Source organism: Ambystoma mexicanum, chromosome 6q, assembly GCF_040938575.1.
Source record: "Ambystoma mexicanum isolate Mex_15411 chromosome 6q, UKY_AmexF1_1, whole genome shotgun sequence".
NCBI lineage: Eukaryota > Metazoa > Chordata > Amphibia > Caudata > Ambystomatidae > Ambystoma > Ambystoma mexicanum.
In genome coordinates this window covers 1,039,223,327-1,039,236,881 of record NC_090937.1, presented here as the reverse complement: position 1 = coordinate 1,039,236,881, position 13,555 = coordinate 1,039,223,327, and the positions used below count along the sequence as shown (strand labels likewise).

The 13,555-nt window shown below is 43.7% G+C and overlaps 1 protein-coding gene across 1 annotated transcript in view; it reads left to right on the top strand.

The window, feature by feature from the left end:
• PDGFRL (platelet derived growth factor receptor like) overlaps positions 1–13,555 on the top strand; it is a 707,591-nt gene that overhangs the window by 155,923 nt on the left and 538,113 nt on the right. The gene's annotated exons all lie outside the window — the stretch shown is intronic.

Below are 13,555 nucleotides of genomic sequence, written 5' to 3'. Positions count from 1 at the left end.
GAGATTTACAATGGCATCTAGATGAGTTACTACAAGCTAGGATCATCCTATTTCTCTAACAATACTTATTCTGTCTCTTGGACTGGCAAATCCTCTACTATTCTTCATCTTCATCACAGTGTCCCCCAAGGCTCGGTCTTAGGCCTCTTCTTTTTTTCTCTCTAGACCTGCCCTCTATAATTTTGTCCTTTGGTTTGTTCCTTCACTTCTATGCCAACAATCGCCCTTTCTATCCTTTTCTGCCTTCACCTCCTCTATCCATGCTACCTTGACGTTGTGCCTTTTGGCCATTCAATCTGGGATGACTGACCACTATCTTTTTCTTAATTCCTCTAAGACTGAGGTTCTTTTCTTCCCTGCTTCAACTATTCCTCCTCCCTTGCCTCCTACGTCTGATACCTTTTCCCCAACTACTCTTCCTATTTCTCTATCCGTTATTCTCTCCTCCCAACATTGATTTATGATGTCATTACCACTGTATTTGTACTGTTTGTAAAACATTTTTGTTCATCGCTTTGCTGTAAAGTGCTATATTTTTAATTTTTTTAATTTTATTGCATCAATTAGTTACCAAAGGAAACTTTAAATGTATTGTGGAGATAAAAAGAAAAGAAAAGAATTGAAAAAAAGGAAGAAAAGGAAGAAGAAGAAAAGAAAAAAAAAACACAGTTACATCAAATATATATATATATATATATATATATATATATATATATATATATATATATATATATATATATATATATATATATATATATATATATATATATATATATAGGGGAAACAGTATAACTTGAGAAAAATAACTAAATGTCCAAAATTGTAAAGGTTTCTCTCATAAAGTTCAACAGAGCCAGGGTCGTAGATACTTTTTCCCCCCTTCTCAGAATTAGCCACCTGTCCTGCAAGGTTAAAGTGCTTAAATTTGAAAGCTGCGTCCCCAACCATTTCTCTCTGAACTTAGTTAAGGTAACACAATTCATCACTAGATGCTGTAAGGTTTCAGCCTCTTGCCCACAGCCTCGACACAGCAGACTGAGTTTTTCCTCTTTTTTGGTTCTTCTCCCTAAGACTTCTCTTGTGTGGAAGAGGTTTAGTCTGAATTTTAAGAACCGCTGTCTTTCCGTATTTGAGGGAAATTTATCCAAGTAAGGGTGGACGGTGCCTCTGCAATAGTGCTCGTCCATGCCTTGGGTGATTGATGGCAAAGCACTGAGCCTGTCCAGGGTGGCTATCCAGTCCCAGTCCAAGAGTTTTCTCTTTACCATGAGCGGATTTAACATGAGATTGTCTGGTTTTAGTGCTATGGTATTCAGGATTTCTAAACAAATTAATTGCCACTTGGTTAGGACCGGAATCAATTGTCTTTTGATTGCTTTGTTAATTGCCACAAATCCACTTCTTTCCTGGGGGTGCAGACATTTGCAGAGGAGTGTCAGGGATTTCCAGACCGTAGATATGTAAAGGGACGATAGGCCTAGTTCCTTAAGCACACTTTCCATTGGAGTTGATGTCGGTAAGCCCAATACTCTTTTCCAGAATAGGCCCTCCAACAGTTTCCAAACATCTGAATTGATGAAGAAATTCGCCTCTGCTGCGTAAGTGAGAATTGGCACAACTTTCAGTTTGTAGAAATCTATCAGAGGACGAAGGGAAAAAGAACAGTATCGTCGCTTGATTAACAAGGCTTGCGAAGCTAAGTTCGTAACTTTACTTTTAAGCCTGCAGATACCTGGACCATCTTGGATGCTGTTGTTTAAAGTTACTCCAAGGTATATCATGGACGAAACCACTGGTACTTCTTCCCCGGAAAGGCACCACCTTAGATTTTTCATGCCGATGATAGGTCCTAGCCTCAAGATCTTTGATTTTTTTGGATTTATACGGAGGCCGTTTCCTTGTGTGTATGACTCGAGTGCCTTTAGTTGCCGCTGAAGTCTGATGGCCGTTTGGTCTAGCAACAGAAGATCGTCCGCAAATAACAGCCTTCCCACGACGGTCTCCGCGATTTTTGGGGGGAAACACTTCACTGCTTCGAAAGCTTCCTGCATGTCGGATATAAAAAGGCAAAAAACAGCGGGAGCCAACCGACAGCCCTGTTTCAGACCGTGCATGGCCACCACATTGTTTGAGAGGTTGCCCTGTCTGTCCAACCTTACTCTGAGGGTTGTCCCCGTGTGTAGTGCTTTGAGAGGTTCTCTCAGGTTGGTCGGACATCCCCATTTCCTTAATTTGTGCCATAGCATTCCGCGATCAACAGAATCGAATGCCTGTTGCAAGTCTATTGACGCGATATATATGTTCTTATATTTCTTGGCCTTAACCATGCATTTGATTATGTTGATGAGTAGCACATTTAAGGATGTTCCAATGCCCTTTCGAAAGCCTGATTGCCAAGGGTCCAGATGGTCTGCCAGCCGACTCCAATCATTTAGATGTTTCAAGATTAGTGCTGCAAATATTTTGCCGACGACATCCAAAAAGGCAATCGGTCTGTAGTTAGTGGGCACGGACCTATCTCCCTTCTTAAAGATCGGCACAATTATGGACGTCGTCCAAGATTTAGGTCACTTTTTTAGTCTTGTTATGTTGTTATGCAAATCCAGCATGAACGAAGCCCATTTTTCCGGGTCCCTTTTGAGGATGTCGTTGGTGAGACCATCAGGTCCTGCAGCCCTTGAAGAATTGGACTGTTTAATAAGGTCTAGAATATCTTGTTTTCCAAATTTAAAGTCCCAGGGCTCATTCGATGGTAAGAATGGGGCAGGACCACAGATTTTCCCCATAGAGTAAAGGTTCCGAAAGTGAGTTTCCCAAACTTCTGAGGCTATTGGATTTACCATTTTTGAGTCGGAAGGGATGTTTATTTCATTGATCAACTTCCAAATACCAGTGATGTTTTTAGTAGATAGTAGGTGAAGCATCTTCTCACTGTCTTGTTGCATTATTTGATGTTTGTGTTGCTTAAGCCAGTTCCTGTAGGTGTTTCTAGCTTTAGTATACAGGACTAAGTCAACTGGTGCTCTAGTTTTAACATATAATCTCCTGGCTTTTTTAACCAGTTTTTTTTTGTCACTACTTGGTGATCATAATAGTGCCGCTTGCATTGGTGAATTTCCTTGGCGACTACTTTTGGGCGAAAGATCTTCAGTGTTTCAGCATATTCTATCAGGTTTGGACCTTGGTCCTTGATTAAGGAATCCAGTACCAGGGCCATCTCTTTTCTTCCCATGCGTAGTCTATTGCCACCAGGAGTTGACTCAAGAAACTGGTATGGTAGATGTTTGCCTGATACAGACGAGAGCTTGTTCCAGGCCTCAGATTTGAGTTCCAGGATGTTGTGATCACTCTGGATCGTGGGGATCACTTCCAACGATATTATTTGCCAAAGAGATTTTCTGATGCAAACATATAGTCCAGTGTACTTGTTTGGGCACCCCGTTTCCATGTGCGGGCGGCTGGTTTGTCGCCCGCCAAGTTACCGTTTACCAAGTATATATTTCTGGCTAGTAGTTCCTTCTCCATGACCACGCCTCTCGTTATTTTTTTTGAGGCGTTCAAAGGCAGGAACTCTATTTTCCTCTGCTTCTTGTCGTAACATTCCATGTTCAAGTCACCACATAGCAGAATTTCATGTAGTGGGCATTCAATCCTGGCGTCGTCTATGGCTTCCAGTAGGACTTCCATACGTTTGTCCTCATCTCGGGCTGTCGGGCCCCAGTATACGTTGCATATAAGCAACTGCCAGTCTGAAGTAAGTGAAGCTGGTTCTGATGTGGATGAAATCCTAGTAAGTTGGATCCAAGGGTTTCTGTTTAGAGAAGAGAACACTTTTATGCCACTGGTGCGCTTTACCCCCAACAGTAAACCCGAGCTCGGTCTGCCTTTTGAGCCCTTTGTTGCGGGGTTTAGATATAGCTCAAACCTGTCCAGAAGAGGTAGATCACACAACCAGGTTTCTTGCAAGCAAAATAGGTCGTAAGAGGACAGATGTGTTGCTGAATTGCCAAGTAAATGCACATAACCCCTTGTGTTCCAACTCATGATCTTTATCCCTTTTGGTTTGGAGTTGGAGTGGGCACTCGTAGATGGGTGTTGGCGTTATGACTTAGCAGATAGGACCCCAGCCAGCCAACTCCAGTCGTCTTGACTATTCACCAAGTTTAGTCCTGCTTTTTCTGATTGAATATGCACTTGGTCTCCTCCACTATCAACCTCTCGGGTCCCTCTACCACTATTTCCTGCTTTCATCGGATGATCTTTATAGGGTTTGGTAGTGGTACTTCGGTGGTTGTGTAGTAGATGTTTCCGAGTAGCTACACGGTCGGATCTGTTTTCCTCCTCCAACTCCCTAAGCACGAATCCACATAAGTTAAGTTTTGGGCCCAACTCTAAGAGTACATTTTTAGTGTTTTGATCAGTTGTGTGAAGAATCACACTGTTGTGTCGCTGTTCATTATGAAATTCGATCTAGTCTAAATCCCTCGATTTTAATTTCTCCAGAAGATCCAGGGATTGTAAGAGCCTCATAACGTTAGCCCGATTCATAATTAAGTTGTCTTCGTAGCCTAGAGTTCTTTCCAATAGTATTCTGTAGTGTTCCTTGGCATTTTCTGCCCCCGGTCCATTGTGGGCATTGTGATTGTTGGGCCCACATGTCGGTTTTCTCTCAATCGTTTCTGCCCATGACACTGTTCTTTTTGTTTCCTTTGACGCGTCAGGGCTGACTCCTTTATTACTGGTAGTTTCCAGGGATCTCTGGACAAGAAGGTTCTGTCTGTCTTCTAGTGTTGTGTAAACCAAGGCGTTAGATTGGTGTATGTCTGCCCTCTCTTTTTCTGTGGGGCTGGCCGATATTTCTCTACCGGAGTGCACTCTAGTTTTCCACTTGAGTTTTTTATCGAAGACCGAGTTCGGAATCGATAACGTGGGCATTGAGGGCTTTTTGAAGGACACTAGCCGCACCGCCCTGTCTTTAATCGTCTGAGCCTTCGTCTCCCCTTTAAGGTCGACTTCTTTTATCTTGCTGTATATTTCTGGATCTTCTTCCTCGATACCACTTTCTGTTCCAAAGGTATTCGATCCTGACTCCCCCTCCCATGTGGTGTTTATGTCTGAATAAACAGAAAAGTCCATGAGAGAGATGTCCATGTTGTCATTTGTCGACGTGATGTCCAGTGGGCGAGGGGACTCATCAGGAGTTACTTTTAGGCGGGCAGCAGGAGCAATTTCTGTTTTTTTTATTACTGCTCTCTCATGAGTTGGCAGTTTGCAGGGAAGTGCAAGTTCCTTGGAAGGGATAGACCAGTTGCAATTTTAGATCTCAATGTGGGTTTTCTTGTAGGCAAAGGTCTCTGCCCTATAGGTTTGTCCGTTGGTATGACTATTTTCCCATAGTTTTTGTCGCCTTTCTTGTTTACTTTAAGTAGACCTTCCTTCATTGGGGATAAACCTGATTTTGGTTTCTTAAATAAGTCAAATAATTTGATGTTGCTAGTTGGCACTGGAGCCTCGAGCTGATCCCGTGTAACCAGGGGCAGAGTATTAGTTGCAATGGAAGATGCTGAACATCCTTCCTTCGGTGCTAGCCTACCCTCCTTCATTATTGGGCTAATTGCCCGCACAGCAGGGTCCGTGTTGGTAGAACTGTCCTTGTATTTAGTAGTGGAAAGTTCCTCAAAAGTACTCTTTGTAGACAGAACCACCTGCTGGTTATGAGTCTGTTCCAGGGAAGTCGGACTACTCTCCGGGCCACCTGCACTCTCTAACCTGAGACTTGTCCTTTCCGATCTTCTTATTTCTTTTTCTTTTATGATTGGCTCGATGATACTTTTCAAAATGTTTGTCGTATGTTCGTCATTTTTTTCGAGTTTCGACTGAATTGCCGAAACAAAGCCTTCTATAAAGATCATTTTAAAAAACATCATTGTGATTGTTGTCGTATGGTCCCGAAGCTGATCATTTTGCGACTCAATAAGTTTCATAAAGGGGGCCATTACAAGAGCAAAAGCTGTGATCATTCCAGGATCGATTTGGGGATCCTTTTTAGAAGGAGCATCTCCTTGAGTTGATTCCAAGACAGACAAGAGATCCTCGTCTGTGGGAGAGGGTTGTTTTCTTTGCCGTTTACTTGGAAACGGCGCTTGCTGGGGGAATACTCCTTTATGGAATCTTTGTGGGGGTCCCTGAGGTAAAGTTTTGTTGACTGAGGCAAGAGACCCCCCCATTTATTTGGTGATGACCCCTTACGCTTAGGGATAAATGTGTACGACCCTGGGGTGGTCATTTGTTGGGATCTAGACCGTGGCGTAGAGGGGTCCAGAAGACACTCTCGAATAGTCACCCTGTTTTGCTGGTTCGTACTTGAATAGTTTGTGTGGAAATCGGTGTTCAGTAAGGAAATCCCGAAGGGTTTCCAACCGTTGTCCGATTTTTTTGCTTGAGGCTGATCTCTTTTGTTCCCATTTAAGGAACCGAAGACAAAGGGGTTCACAACAGGAGGTGCGGTTGGCCTTAGAGAACCCGTCTCATCATCATAAGTTGCGCCCAAGTCCTTTGGGGAGGAGAGAGTAGAATTTAAGGGAATCGAATTGGGCGAAACCTCCCACACTGTGGCCTTGGGGGACAGTCCTATTTGTGGTTTCGCGTTCTGGCCCCTATCGTTAATGACCACCGTGCTATTAAAAAGTCCCCGATTTTCAATTTCTATGGGGGGCACTGATGTAGCCGGGGTCTTGGAAGACTGTTGGGGCTGTAGGTGAAGCTGTGTGTGGGAGCCTTCCCCTTCTCCTATACTTGATCCGTTCACCACCTCCTCAGCCGTTTCCACATTTGTTTGTAAAATATTTTCGAATGAGGCAGTGCTGCATGTAATGGCTACCTCGGGGTAGCAGCCCACCCCTGTCCTATATGGCGAGAGCTTTGAGACCGGTGAGTCCGCCATTGTGAACAGTTAGTCAGTAAGACCAGGCCAAATTAATAAGATTTCAGAAGTACCAGGTTGATATACAGGTCTTTTCAGAATAAATAGATCTTGCAGTTACCTTGCTGCCTTCTTGTCTCCCTGCCACAGTCTGCACATAGGCGCACTTCCCGAGTGAATCTGGCACCACCAGCGCCTAACAGCCGCACAACAGCTGATGGGCTTTTCCCCGCCGGGCTTAACGCCGCGAGGGTGACTCACGGCTGAATAAAAGGTCCGGATAAGTCACGTGATCCGTCACGTGATGCAGCGTGGCTCCGCCTCCTCCAGGAAGCAGAACGGGCCACAGCAAGAGCTATCTGCAGCTCGCAATGCTGTGAATAGCAGGGTAGAGTTCAAACTGCAAAACGAAGCTCCAAGGTAATGCAAACACACCGCTCAGCTGACTCACGGCTGAATAAAAGGTCCGGATAAGTCACGTGATCCGTCACGTGATGCAGCGTGGCTCCGCCTCCTCCAGGAAGCAGAAGGGGCCACAGCAAGAGCTATCTTCAGCTCGCAATGCTGTGAATAGCAGGGTAGAGTTCAAACTGCAAAACGAAGCTCCAAGGTAATGCAAACACAAAGTGCTATATAAATTCAAATAAAATAAAATGAATACAAATAATCCAAGAATACAGAAATCACTTTGCATCGCCCATTGTTTTTGCCCTAAAATGGAACAACAGTACGATGTTGCTACATCGCCACTACATTTTTCAGTTCGTTTTTTGCTGAAAATCTTTTAATGAAAAAACTCATTGAAAAATATATGGGGGTGGGTAAGGAGATATAAGGGCTGGGGGAGGGAATAGGGAGTAAATAATAGGGGAGAGGCGTTTTGTGGAGAATCCCCCCCAAATACAAAAAAGTTAATTTCAATGAGTTTTTTCATTACAATTATTTCAGCAAAAAACTCATCGAAAAAATAACTAGGGATGAAAGAACATAGAACCAACACAACAGTGTCTACATGTGCATAGACTACCAATATACAGGGTCACTGTGCCAGATAAGAACACCTCCCCTCACCTGGATGAAGAGCTGGACTGCCTAACAAAGTTAGTCGTTCACAGAATTGGACTTTAGGAGCAGGTACTCCCAGGCCTCCAGGTATCCTACAGATTAAAAGAATATAGTTTTCTTTCATACTCTAGGCTTCCATGAGTTCACTTGCTTGCCTCAAGAACTTTAAGGTGCACCTGTTACGTTCCAACACATGACTGAAAGAACTGTTGGTGACATGAAACTGCTGGAAGTTCTCATGTTCATGGGTGACATTATAGCATGTGGCTGAATTCTTGAGGAGCCAGATGAGGTATGTTTATACGTATTAGATCACCTTAAAGACCTCAATGTATCTCTCACTAAATGTCAGGTCTGCAGGAGCAGTGTCAAGTACAGTGGCCACCTTGTATCCACTGATGGCATTGCAGTAGAGCAGCGAAGTCTCCTTTACTTTTGCAATTACTATAGGGAATTTGAACAGGACTTTGCCAAAGTCTGCAGACCTCTCATTGACTTACCCAAAGGCTACACAATTACCAAGAAGGGCGGGATGAGTGTCCTGACCAGCCAACGGACTCTGTTCCAGATTCAAGAAATATTTGGAGAAAGACTGATCCAAACACTCACAGAAGTGCCTGTCCATGTTTACGCCAAACCCCAACTGCCCTATATTCTACATGGGGATGCCAGTCTGCATGTCTCAGAAGGTCTTCTATTGAGCAATAGTGAAAGGGGGCCCATTGCCTTTTCCTGCAGAAGAATGACTGCAACCAAAAATAATGTTCCACGGCACTAGGTAAAGTGTCTGGCGCAAAATTGTTGGGTGACAATCGCTAAAGTGCCAAATTGAGCATCTAAACGAACAACAACCCCTTAACAAACATTCTGAAGTTCACACGGCTGATCACCACTCGACACCAAATGGCTTGCTGATTTATAGGTCTTTGAGTTACAGTTAGAATATGGTCCTGGGAGGGTCAATACTGATAAAGACACGCTGACCTAACGATCACACATCACATCCATGAAGGACAAGACTCCATGGACTGAAGGGTCTTATCAGAGCGGAAAGGTCATATGAACACCTCCTGGTCCGAGGGCGCACAAAAAAGCACCAACAAAAGACTGAATGGAAGTTACCACCAAAGCTATTCAATGGCTTACTGCATTATCACTTGCTTTGAGATATCAGAAATGCCAAGAATGGCACATGATGCCCAGCTCGGTGAACTCAGTATAGTGAAAGCATTAACTGCCACATATGTCAGAGTGGACGCCCTATCTGATGCTGAGTGATTGGAAGACTTTGGTGGTGAACTGTGTAATATTGTACAAGGAGACCCAAACCTAGGACCAAGTGTTTCACAGGCTTATGCTACCTCAGAAGTGCCACCAACCAAAAGTATCCCAACCAAAAGTATTTTTCCTTCATGATCAATATGGCCATCTAGACATGAAAAGAATGCTAGAACTGGTTGAGAGATGATTTGACTGGTCACAACAAAACAAGACGTGGAAGACCATTGGCAACACTGTAGCAGATGCATTGTTGGCAAGAGTGTTGTTAGACCTGTAGCCTACGTGCACCATCTAGATACTTAGTCCATATGATGTATTGTTGTAAAACATCCTACTGGTACCTGACCATTTTATTCCGTATGCCAAGATGATCCCCACAGAGAAAAAGGCTAACAGCATTGCCAAAGTGATGTGGCACAAGTCCTTTGTCCTCTATGGATGGCATTGTATCCATTCTGGCCAAAGTGTGGATTTGGAATCGAAGATCATCAAGGAGCTGTTGGAAGTGGTGGGGGTCAAGACAACAAGATACAATTCTTCCATCCACAAAGAGGTTCAACAGAACTGTGTTGAATATGGTTGGCTTCCTGAGACCAGGTTGGGGCACCTGATGAAGCAAGAATGCTGCCACCATGGCCCATGCCCAAAACTAGACCAGCAATTATGTCACTTGGTACTCCCCATACCTCATAATGTTTGGGAGGGATGCCTTATTGCCTCTCAACCTGTGTTTTGGGATGACTGTAAATGGGGGATTCTCAAACTCAACCTGGAATATGTCCAATAGCACTGACAGCAACTGAAAACAAACACCAATACGTCCAAATGGTAAAATTTCAAGTCGTACAAAGATAGAATTGAGTCATGATCCGTAGCTTGGGATGACAACTTCATAACGAGCTAGGAGCCAAGCTGAAACTGGAAACAAACATTATCGAATGCCAATTCCACAATTTGCAGATGAAGCAAATCTGAGAAGCGTGAAGGCCCAGAAGCTATAAAACATTGCATCATTGTCACCTGTTGTCAAAAGGAGAAAGTGCTAAAATAGCCTCTTCAATTGAATCCGAAGAAAAAGATCCTAGTTGCCTTCCAACTCAGATGGCAAAATCGCCAAGAGACCCTTGCTCTGGAGCAGCCTGGCTGGCGACATATCCTTAAACAGCCCTCAGTTCAGGAACGGCAGCCATTTGGGAATTTATTTCTGTGCAAACTAGTCATTTCCAAGAAAACTCTTTGTACAAACTGAAATTAATACTGTTTATGCACAAACGCTGACCATTTAGAATCGGGTGACATTGCACAAAGTCACAATTTGCGCACGAGGATATGCCAATGACCAATTGAAATCTTGGAAACATTTTAGGCAACTCTAAAGTTCAAGGGTAGAGTAATGAGTGGGCACACCCATGCAACAAAGAAAAGGGGACATTTACTAGGATGGAAGGAAGATGAAGTCGCGATTAGAATGGTGATGAGGAAAAGGTGATGATGGCAAATTATGACAAATGATGGCTGAGGTGAAATTGGTATTATTCTTCCTTTTAAAGCTCACTTTAAAGCTCAAATGCCTAAAAGGATTTCATCACTCAATCAAGTTAAAGAAGAATGGCATCAGTATCACGGGTAAAGTGGAAAATGTACCAGGTGTGCAAGGGGGCGAAATTCATTAAAGATATAAACAGGCTGTTGAAAGATGAGGCAATTGACCCTTGGGATGCCAAGTGTACTGGAGGGCGGAGCGACCTCTGAATGGGCCCATGAGATTCAGAGCTCGCCCTCCGGCACCTTAAGTCGAGATAGCTGCACCTTGAGGAGGATGGGGTGCAGGATTCTCTTACTCCAACACCAATCAATAAGGAGAAGTCAATGGTTTGGCAAAGGGAAGTCCGTTTAATGACAAGTACAAAAAACGGGGAAACAAATGGAAATCCTCAGAGCTGCGATCGCCTGTCTCGCTTCAACTTCCAAATTCTTCATGCAAACAGTAACTTTTATAGCAAATTCTCGTCATCATTGATGTGTAAAACTCATAAGTTTGACATGCAATTCTATTGGTTGGAAAAGGTAACTTAGGTATAGGTACTATATCTGTATATGGTTACAGAGTGTGGGGATTGGATAACTCTTATCGGGCGGGCGTCTATGCCCATCCCTCTACATCACTCGTGATAGATGTCAATAAAAGTATGACGTCTCATTGGTTCTACTAGCTATAGAATCCTAGATTATTTGGTCCATTGTGATTGGGTCGGTTACACCCCTAGGCATAAATCTTCACCTTAATTAGCAGCCTTCAGAATGGTCGCCCAGGTGCGGGATGGCCCAAGATTCACCCTGCCTCCCTTCCATCAATCACTACCCTCAGGCCCATGTGTCAATTAGTTGGCTGAGGATGGCCTTGGAACTGTAGCTTCTTATCGATGAAAGTTATGGCATCCTCCGGTTTTGGGTGACATCAGATGTTGGTACCTCTTCATGCTTGGCTGGTCACGTGTCAGTACACTGCGAAGCTGCTTCATTTTCCATCTATTTGCGTATTTGTTTCTTTGTTCGGCCTCGTCACCTGCCTGGGCCTCCTTATCTCGACCTTCACGGGGCAGGCTTCTATGCTCTTAGGTTTCAATTCTTCGGAGTTGCTGCTCTCCTCCCCTCCTTGGGTTGACCTCGAATTCCTAGCCATGAGCTACTTCTTGCTAAGTTTTGATTCCGCTCTTTCGTCCGACTTTGTGCTGGTACATGAACCCTGGCCTGTTAGGCCCCTACCGTCCTGGGCTTAATTCTGCTTTCGTAAAATGGAGGCGCACTTGTATAATGTGCTGCTGAGGTAGATATATATATTTGGCGCTTTGACGCTCTATCCTTCTACTAAGCATTGCAAGCAGTATCGTTTCCTTAGCTTCTTGCGTTCCAAGCCTATTTACAAGCATTTGGCCAGTTACACATTTCCATCCTGCTCTCAATGGTTACGTTTCTTTAAAGTTCAACATTGTTTCTTCTTCTATGTCCATTACATCATGGTTCACAACATTTCGTCTTTGTTTTATCTCCTTTTCGGTTGTCATTTCTTTCATCTGACCGTCTGTCCGGGCCATTGTGTCGTCACCATTCGCCTCCAATAAGAGCCCTTTGGGTCTCTTCATGGACAGTTTGTAAATGGTCTTCATTTTACGTCAGTATGGTTGTCTTAATGGGTACCGCGCAGTCCATGGATGTCTGGTTATTGGCGCTTCAATAGGTATACAAGTCCTTCTGATGGGTACTGGACAGAGCCCCACTGTGGCTCTCTGTTGGTTCATTTGCTCCTTATATGTCACATATCTTGGCGAGTATGCTTCTGGTATCTCGAAATGGGTGGCTGGAGTGCAGGCCATATTTGGGACTTCCTCTACACACCCCCCTCAGGTCGGTTTACCGACCACTTCTTCTTCCTCCTTTAGATTACTCTTACTTGGCTCTTCTATATCCAATTCTTCGTCTTCTGGGTTTGTACATGATGCTGTGAACGTGTGTTTCTTTGGAGTCCATATTTTTATCACTCCTTTCAGGCTTCCTGCTGTTCTTACATGTTCGTCTTTGTTCCAGGTCATAAGCTGACATTGTCCATTTGGGCTGCATTAGATCCATTTTCCTTCATAATGTCTACGTCTTCTGGGATACAAAAATGTTGTTCCTTCTGGCGCAAATTCGCTGGCCTTCATGAAGTTTTTTATTTCTTCATCAGTCAGGTCTCTGGGCTTCCATCCTGGTTTGACATCAATCATGATCTTCATCCCACTGGTTTTCTTCGCACTATTCTGGCATTGTGTGATAATTATCTTGATTACACAAAACCCTAGTAGTATCATCAATAGCAGGGCTCCCAGAAACTTGAATACATCTGCCATCCATTGTGGGACCCATGTGAATAGTGTTCCAAACCAGCTGTCATAATCTATCTCATCAGTTTCGTAGATCATCTGGTTCTGTAGGTATGTCAGCATACTGATGGCTTTTGTTAAGGTTCCATTTTCTTCATCATGCGAAGGTATAAATGTGCAACATGATTCTCCGATTTTTGCACAAACACCTCCATCCATCACTGTGATCATGTCAAGTACATATCTGTTCTGGAGAGTCATCAATCGGATTGCTCTTAGTTCCTCTTTAATCTCGTTGAATCCTTTTATGGTAGTGTTAATTCTGCAATAACTCCCATCTGGTTATCTGCAACCATTTAGTGTTTGCTCCAACCTGGAATCTTGGCATGAGGATTGTTGTGAATACTGATGAGGTAAGACTAAACAG